The sequence below is a fragment of the Carcharhinus amblyrhynchos genome, chromosome 9, assembly GCF_965287045.1.
Source record: "Carcharhinus amblyrhynchos chromosome 9, sCarAmb.v2.hapA, whole genome shotgun sequence".
NCBI lineage: Eukaryota > Metazoa > Chordata > Chondrichthyes > Carcharhiniformes > Carcharhinidae > Carcharhinus > Carcharhinus amblyrhynchos.
The window spans coordinates 111,992,607-112,001,624 of NC_137332.1; the positions used below are offsets into that span (position 1 = coordinate 111,992,607).

The following is a 9,018-nucleotide window of genomic DNA, read 5'->3' on the forward strand; positions in this document are numbered from 1 at the left end:
AGTCTGCACCGACCACGATCCCACCCAGGCCCGATCCCCAGAACCCCACGCATTTACCCTAGCTAGTACCCCTAACACTAAGGGGCAATTTAGTATGGTCAATCCACCTACCCTGCATAGCTTTGGACTGTGGGAGGAAACCGGAGCACCCGGAGGAAACCCACACAGACATGGGGATAATGTGCAAACTCCACACAGACAATGACCCGAGGTTGGAATTGAACCCGGGTCCCTGGCGCTGAGGCAGCAGTGCGAACTGTCTGGCAAATTTTCACCCACTCGCTCAGTCTCTCCAAGTCCCTTTGCAGCTTCTTTGTATCCTTCTCACAGCTGACACCAAGTTTTGTGTCATATTGGAAATATCACATTTAGTCCCTCCATCTAAAACATTGTGAATAGCTGAAGCCCAAGATACTGATCCTTCCAGTCCCAAACCCATCACAGCTGGCCCACCTGAAAAAAGACCCATTTTTTCCTGCTCTCTGTTTTGTGTCCCAAATTTCTCAATCCAATCCAAGACCCACCACCCCCCAATCCCATGTATGCTAAATTTGCTTATTTTTGAGTGGCCAGGAAGCGCTAGAAAGTAAGGTACATTTCCTAATCGTCATAGAGTATAGACCCTTGGTGAGACCACACCTGGAGTATTGACATAGAGGGAGTGCAATGAAGGTTCACTAGACTGATTCACAATCCCTTGATTCTCTTTTGTTTCTGGAGAGTTTTTAGCATTTCCTCTCTTTTTATTCATTGGACTAGCACTGCCCGTGAACTAGTTTGCTTGTCAAGCTATTTCAGAGGGTATTTCAGAGTCAACCACATTGCTGTGGCTCTGGAGTCATATGTAAGCTAGACCAGGTAAGGATGGTGGATTTCCTTCCCTGAAGAACGTTAGTGAATCGGATGGGTTTTTCTGACAATCGACAATGGTTATCATTAGACTTTTAATTCCAGACTCAAGTTTCACCATTTGCTGTGGTGGGATTCGAAGCCAGAACCCCAGGACATTACGCCGAATCTCTGGATTGCTAGTCCAATGACGATACCTCTAAGCCACAGCCTCTGACGAAACAAGATCACATGAGAACCACCTCAGTAAATCAAACATTGCATGCGAGCAACACAATGTAATCTTGTCAGTCCAAACTAAACAATGTCTCAAATCAACATTTAAAAACTAGACTCATAGGACACTTTTGTGCCATTGCAACGGGCAACAAAGAGAAAAAAACACAACCCAGAGATTAGACATGCAACAAACCCCATTACCAAATAGTCTGAATCAAACGTAAAGGGCGAGATTCTTTGATTTTATTTGACTTCTTATTGTTGTATGTGTGAGTATACAGTGAAAAATATTTTGTCTTGCGTGCTATACAGACAAAGCATACCGCTCATAGAGAAGGAAATGAGAGAGTGCAGACTGTAGTGTTACAGTCATAGCCAGGGTGTGGAGAAAGTTTAACTTAATACAAGGTATTTCCATTCAAAAGTCTGATGGCAGTAGGGAAGAAGCCATTCTTGAGTTGGTTGAAACGTGACCTCAGACCTTTGTCGCTTTTTCCCGATGGAAGAAGCTGGAAGGGACAAATGTCTGGGGCATGTGGGGTCCTTGATTATGCTGGCTTCTTTTCTAAGGCAGCGGGAAGTGTAGATGAAGTCAATGGATGGGAGGATGGTTTGCATGATGGACTGGGCTACATTCATGACCCTTTTGTTTCTTGTGGTCTTGGACAGAGCAGTAGCCATACCAAGCTGTGGTACAACCAGAAAGAGGTTTTCGACAGTGCATCTGTAAAAGTTGGAGAGAGTCGTAGCGGACATGCCAAATTTCCTTAGTTTCCAGAGAAAGTAGAGGTGTTGGTGGGCTTTCTTAACTGTAGCATCAGCAGGGGGGGATTAGGACAGGTTGCTGGTGATCTGGACACCTAAAAACCTGAAGTTCACCAGCCTCCAAGCCCCTTGGCTGGAGGTGGTGTGTTGTTTGTCAGCGGGATTATCTGGTTCCCATCGCCGTCAGTGGGAATTCCCATTGATGTCACCCCATGCCAGCGGGAAACCCACGGATGGGGATGTGCTGCCAGCGGGACTGGAGAATCTCACTGGCGTAAATGGCCAGAGAATTCTGGCCTAATAGGGAAACTCAATCAGGCTAAACACCTAAAAAATCTTCCTGTCTAACACAACCCCTGGCCCAACTATTTTGGACACCAACACTAACGGAAGAACTATCTCATCTCCGACCAACGTTTTAATATTGAGCTCATGTATACAAATATAGACTGCAATAGACCCCGATCCTAAACTCCAAGTAACCCACACTACTCACTCAAACCCTAAGTCTGACCCTCAACCTAACCCGAAATCTAACCCAAAAACTAGCCCTAAACACAAACCTAATCCTAAACCAAACCCTACATCCAATCTTAACTCTAAATCTAACCTGAATCCTGATGTTAAATGCAAATTTAATTTGAAATCTAACCTTATAAGACCACAAGATGTAGGAGCATAGGTAGGCCATTCAGCCCATCAAGTCTGCTCCACCATTCAATGGGGCAGCACTGTGGCACAGTGGTTGGCACTGCTGGCTCACAGCACCAGGGACTGATGTTCAATTTCTGTCTTGCGTCACTGTCTGTGTGGAGTTTGCACGTTCTCCCCATATCTGCATAGGTTTCCTCCCGATGTTCTGGTTACAAAGATATGCAGGTTAGATAGATTGGCCATGCTAAATTGTCCCTTCGTGTCCAAAGATTGTGCAGGTTAGGTGGATTGGCCACGCTAAATTGTCCCTTTGTGTCTGAAGATGTGTAGGTTAGGTAGATTGGCCATGCTAAATGTGTCGGGTTTTGCTGGGATAGGAGTAAAGTTAATCTGGTTTGTTCAACATGGGCTGGGGACACACCTTCAGAGAGCGATGGTCCAAAGGTCCAAGTGACCACAGCTATTTTATGGGGCAAAGGGCACATTGATCTGTGCAGGTTTCATTCACTTATTTACAGATATAACGAACTTTTATTCTCAGCTTGTTATCGCTGTTAGCATTAAACCACACTAACCAACAGATTACATCAGCAGCAATTATTAGTATTTATCTCATTCCCAGCGGGAACCTTTCCACTGCCACCACCCAACCCCCCTCCCCCCAACATCCTCCTTCCCCCGACACCCTCCTTCCCACCACCACCATCCCCCCAACCCTCACCCCAGAACAGACACACACATTGTCCTGATTTGGAACTCTGGGAGGGACTTTCCATTCTGGAAACGAGGTCCAGTAGTGGAAGTCGGAAGTCTTCGAATCCCTACAGTGCAGAAGAAGGCCATTTGGCCCATCGGGGCTGCACCGGCCACAATCCCACCCAGGCCCTTTCACTGTAACCCCATGTATTTCCCTTAGCTAATCCTCCTGACACTAAGGGGCAATTAGCGTGGCTAATCCACCGAACCCAAATGTCTTTGGATACCAAGGGACAATTTAGTATGGCCAATCCCCTTAACTTCCACATCTTGAGACTGCAGGAGGAAACTAAACATTTTCCTCAAATCCCTTAATGGCGTTTCCTGGGCAGGGGGGTGGTATATGTTTGGAATCCCATTTTCATCCGGTGAATCCTCACTAATAATCCAACACGCCGAAATCTTGTGTAGCAGACCCCCTCCCCCCCCCACCCGGTGATGATGTATGTAATGATTGGTGCATACACCTGGTGGGACAGACATTTTTCTGTGCCTTTGAGGTTAGCAAACGTTACTTCCGCCTTCCTGCTATGGGGTTGAGTGCACCAGGGGGTTGGGGTGGGGGTTAGGGTGTGGGGTGAGGTGGTGTTAGTGCAGAGAAGGTGAGGGAATCAGAGAGCAGAATGGAAGAGCAATTGCTTGTGTGGGGCCGTTCAGATGTGGCCCCTTAACATCCAAAGATGTGTAAGTTAGGTGGATTGGTCATGGAATTTCAGGGGAACAAAATTCCGAACTAATTTGCTGTCATCAGGAAATTCATGACATTTTGTAATTTATAGTGGTAGGAAATTTGGCATGTCAGCTACGACTCTCACCAACTTTTATAGATGCACCATAGAAAGCATTCTTTCTGGTTGTATCACAGCTTGGTATGTCTCCAGCTCTGCCCAAGAACGCAAGCAAGTACAAAAGGTTGTGAATGCAGCCCAATCCATCATGCAAACCAGCCTCCCATCCCTTGACTCTGTCTACACTTCCCATTGCCTCGGAAAAGCAGCAAGCATAATTAAGGACCCCATGCACCCCAGACATTCCCTCTTCCACCTTCTTCCTTTGGGAAAAAGATACAAAAGTCTAAGGCCATGTACCAACCGACTCAAGCACAGCTTCTTCCCTGCTGCAGTCAGGCTTTTGAAGGGACCTACCTCGCACTAAGTTGATTTTTCTCTACGCCCTAGCTATGACTGTAACACTACATTCTGTGCACTCTTCTTTCCTTCTCTATGAACGGTATGCTTTGTCTGTATAGCACGCAAGAAACAATACTTTTCACTGTATACTAATACATGTAACAATAATAAATTTAATTAAATAAAATGGGGCAGCACAGTGGTTAGCACTGCTGCCTCATAGCTCCAAGGTCCTGGGACAATTCCTGACTTGGGCCACTGTCTGTGTGGAGTCTGCAAGTTCTCCCCATGTCTGCATGGGTTCCTCCTGGGTGCTCCAGTTTCCTCCCACTGTCTGAAAGATGTGCTGGTTAGGTAGTTTGGCTATGCTAAATTGCCCTTTAGTGACCCAGGATATAGAAGGGAAGCAAAGAGAGTGAGAGAGAGGGGAAGGAGAGAGAGAGAGAGGGAAGGCAGAAAGGGGGGCGGGAAGGGAGGCAGAGAAAGAGAGTGAGAGGGGGAAGCAGAGAGAGAGAGCGTGATTGAGGGGAAGGCAGATAGAAGGGGAGGCAGAGATAGACAGAGAGAGAGGGCATTAGAGGGATTAGTGGAGTAAATGTGTGGGGTTATGGGATAGAGTCTAGGTGGGATTCTTTGCACATTCTCCCCACGTCTGTGTGGGTTTCTCTGGATGCTCCGGTTTGCATAGTCTGAAAGACCTGCAGTGATGTGGAGATGCCAACGTTGGACTTGGGTAAACACAGTAAGAAGTCTCACAACACCAGGTTTAAGTCCAACAGGTTTATTTGGTAGTAAAGGCCACGAGCTTTCGGAGCTAGTGGCTTTTGCTACCAAATAAACCTGTTGGACCTTAACCTGGTGTTGTGAGACTTCTTACTAGGCGCATTGGCCATGCTAAATCTTCCCTCAGTGTACCCGAACAGAGTGTGGGGACTGGGGGATTTTCACAGTGACTTACGATGAATAAATAAACTTCTTACTTTGTTGCTGGTGTGGACTCGATGGGCCGTATGGCCTCCTTCTGCACTGCAAGGTTTCTATGAAATCGAATTCTTGCAAACTTGGGCAGAGCAGAAGAAACACCAAGCAGAAAGGATGCTTTCTCTGGATTATTTTGAGAGTGGAACAGCGTTTCCAGAAGCTTGTGGGATCACTATCAAATAAACTGGTTGGACTTTAACCTGGTGTTGTGAGACTTCTTACTTCTTTTGACAGTTACAGCCTCCCTGCGAGTGTCACGCTGCGTGGATCAGTGGAGATATTGAGTCTGCCGATCAGAATGTGGATTCTGTTCCTTGTTAAGTAAGCCCCACCTCCAGCTCCACAGAGCAGAGTTTAATGCAGGAAGTGTTACGGAGACTGACTTCCCCACCTTTCCCACAGCTGTCTGAGGGGAAATCGAAACTTTGACCAGCCGCTCGGTGCTGGGGCCGAGGCAGCAGCTGAGGAGATGGAGAGTATCCTGGATGGAACTATCTGTCCTGTCTGCCTGCAGCTCTACAAGCAGCCAGTGAGTGTGCCCTGCGGTCACATCGTCTGCCGAGTCTGCCTCTCCACCCTCGCTCTCCGGCCGGAGGAGGACGGCTTCCCGCTGCCCAAGCGTCTCCCCTGCCCCTTGTGCTGCCAGGAATTCGCTCCCCGTGCTGTCCGGATCAACCGCACCGCCAGGAGGAAGGTGGCCAAGGCTCGGAAACAGCTGGGCAGCCTGACTGGGCAGCGGGGAACCTCACCCGTCAGGGGAGGCATCGGGGGGGCAGTGGGTCAGCCAGTGCCCAGGGCAGTACCCGGGGAGGTCCCTGCAACCGTGCCAGCGAGAAGAGGTGCACGGAGAACCCGCCCAAGCAGCGCCTCGATGAAGGAGATCACCCAGATTTACAAGGTACGGGGAAGTGAGGGAGAGGGGGAGAGGGGTGGGGGGTGGCAGAGAGAGAGAGAGAGAAGGGAAGGCAGAGGCAGAGAGAGAGAGAGAGGGAGGGACAGAGTCGGCGGGGGGAGGCACAGAGAGAGAGAGAGACGGGGGGCAGAAAATCGGAGAGGGAGGGAGGCAGAGAGAGAGGGAGAGAGAAAGAAAGCAGAGAGAGAGGGGAGAGGAGGGAGAAAGAGAGAGAGAGTGTGAGAGTCAGGGGAAATGAGCCGTCTTCTTGTTGGCAAGATTTAACGAGTGGGGTGTCACACGTTTGGTGTTCAGGTCCCAACTATTTACAATCCCTAGATAGAAGATATTATAGCCAAATGTGCTCCTGGTTCTTATGCTCTCATAAATGAAATGAGCAAAATGTCAAAAAACAAAGGATGGTACAACTTTGATGTTAGATGAATTCTAACTGTAAATCTGAGATTAACGAAAAGTTAATCTCAGGCTTGAGGGACTGAATGGCCTCCTCTTGTCACTGTGCTCTTTTTTTCAAAAATGGTAGGTGGACAAACTTGTATATTGGTCCCTTTAAGTTGAGGAATGTAATAGAATTGAGCAAAAGTTTTTAAACTAAAACTGTAATCTCAAACGATTTTTATAATTTAACTGATAAATTATATGTCATAAAAATAACTTTTAACCAAAAGACAAATAAATAAAATATCAGACTGAACAATGAATAGAAACAAAGAAAACCTTTGCTCACCAAGATACTTGGATTGGCATTATTTTCAGTGGACAGGATGACCAGTGAGCACAGACTCTCATCCCCCCATGCTCAATCACTCAGACGTGTGTAGATGCTAGAACTCCAATAAGTTCTGTTCACTGCTCGTCACCCATACAGACATGGTTAACAACATCCCAAGCGTTATCTATCTGTTTGGAAATTTGTTCTTGAAACGTGACATTACCTGCTATTTGAGCAGTTATACATTTCGTGGGAAGCAGACATTAAAGATACTTGGAATCTCTCCATAAATCATAATATTAGATCCACTTGACCATGGAGCCTGAACAGTTATCCACTCACAAGGCTGGCCCATCAAAACGATTCCATTTAAATGATGCTGTGTTTTCATCATGCTCCTCCTGGAATACATTACTCCACATTTACTTGTGTCTGGTATGTGTCTGTCGATTCCACCAGTCCATCTTCCTGAAATATGTAATTATCCTCCTCACTATTTACTTCATTGCCCAGTATTCCATCATCGACAAACATGGAAATTGTACCCTCTAGATCCAAGTCCATTTCCTTTATGTAAAACACAAAGGTTCCTTTGAATTTCCTTGTTTCCTTTGTCGATTTGTCTCTGTTCTGAATAAAATATCATCCTCCTCCTCATTCAGATTTATCAACAAGTTCCACACCATCTTGTTCAAATAGTCCACAATTGAGAAAATGCAGGATCGAGGTTCTGTCATTGATTCAACTGTTCCTGTGAAGACAAAAAGAGCTTGTAAAAAAGGGAATTTAAACTCTCACAGGTCACTAACACATTGATTAAGTACTAAGTTTAAAAAACAGCTAGTTTCACTGCTGAAAATGTACAGATACAGAGTTCTGTTAGCTGGACATGAGATTAATATCACGATCCACACAGCCTTATCCAACATCAGCTAACTGAGAATTGTGCTTAATTTCAGAGAGGCCCTCTTGCTGCTAAAATTCAAAATGTACAAACATTCAAAAGCGGTTTTATTCTGCCTCAGAGAATGTCAGAGTGTGTTCATTTGTTTTGTGTAACTTGAATGCTGTTGAATCTGACAACAGTTTTAATTTATTCCCTGGGATTGATATTCACTGAGGCCTGAATAAAATCGATCAAATTAATTTCACAATGATCGCTGTTATCATCCTGTCATACCCCTCTTCAACACATACCTCAGTGTACTTCCTATCCCACAAACCACACTCTTTTCTCCCATCAACTTCACCACTCTTACCACTGCCCATCCTTCATACTCGACACCCCTTCTCCTTAACAGAATATCTCTCCTCCTTAACCTCTATTCCGTCCTTCTGAACCCCTTCTTCCCATCCTCAACCCCATCAACCTTCTCCCCTCCTAAAACCACTCTCCAGCCTCCTCCTTAACAATCCTTCCACTGCTTCTCAAGTGACACAACCCTCCCCTGCTCCTCCTCAAAACCTGCTTAACTCTGATTATCCCCCTCTTCCTCATCTCCTCACCCTCTTCATCCTCCTTCAGCGATCTACCCCCATGATCGCCTTTCACCTCCATTACAACCCCATCTCCTTACCTCCATCATCCCCCACCTCCTTTCCTCCCCACCAATATCCCCAAACAATACGAGTTTAGCTCCCATGAATTTTATTGGACTCCCCACTGGAACGTGACATTCTGGCCTCCTTCTGCACTTTAGGGGTTGTATTACTTTTCAACCCTCACCGAAGAGGAAGCCTCTCTCACCTGTGCCTGTGAACAGGTGGACAATTCCTCCTCCCGATCTGATCTTCCAGTAGCCTCTCTTGCTCGGCGTGGCTGCGCTGTGATCTGACCCTTGCTGCCAACAACAGGGGACCCACACTCTGAGTGACAGATGATGCAACCAACCAGCTTTCGAACTGACCGGAAGCTCAGCCTCCGGTGCATGACGGGCAGGCACTTTAACCAATCAACGTCCAGAACACCGCCTCGCCCCGGAGGCAGGAACCGCGCGCTCAGATTGACAGGAAGTCCAACCAATCCTCTTCCAGGACAT

General features: G+C 46.8%; 1 long non-coding RNA gene across 1 annotated transcript; it reads right to left on the reverse strand.

The window, feature by feature from the left end:
* Window positions 1–381: 381 nt before the first annotated feature.
* On the reverse strand, window positions 382–8,815 carry LOC145348207 (uncharacterized). The gene is made up of 3 exons (XR_013887922.1): window positions 8,727–8,815; window positions 6,995–7,730; window positions 382–1,062 (listed from the first exon to the last, which is right to left on the reverse strand). It is a non-coding gene; the product is annotated as an uncharacterized LOC145348207 (long non-coding RNA).
* Window positions 8,816–9,018: the final 203 nt, after the last annotated feature.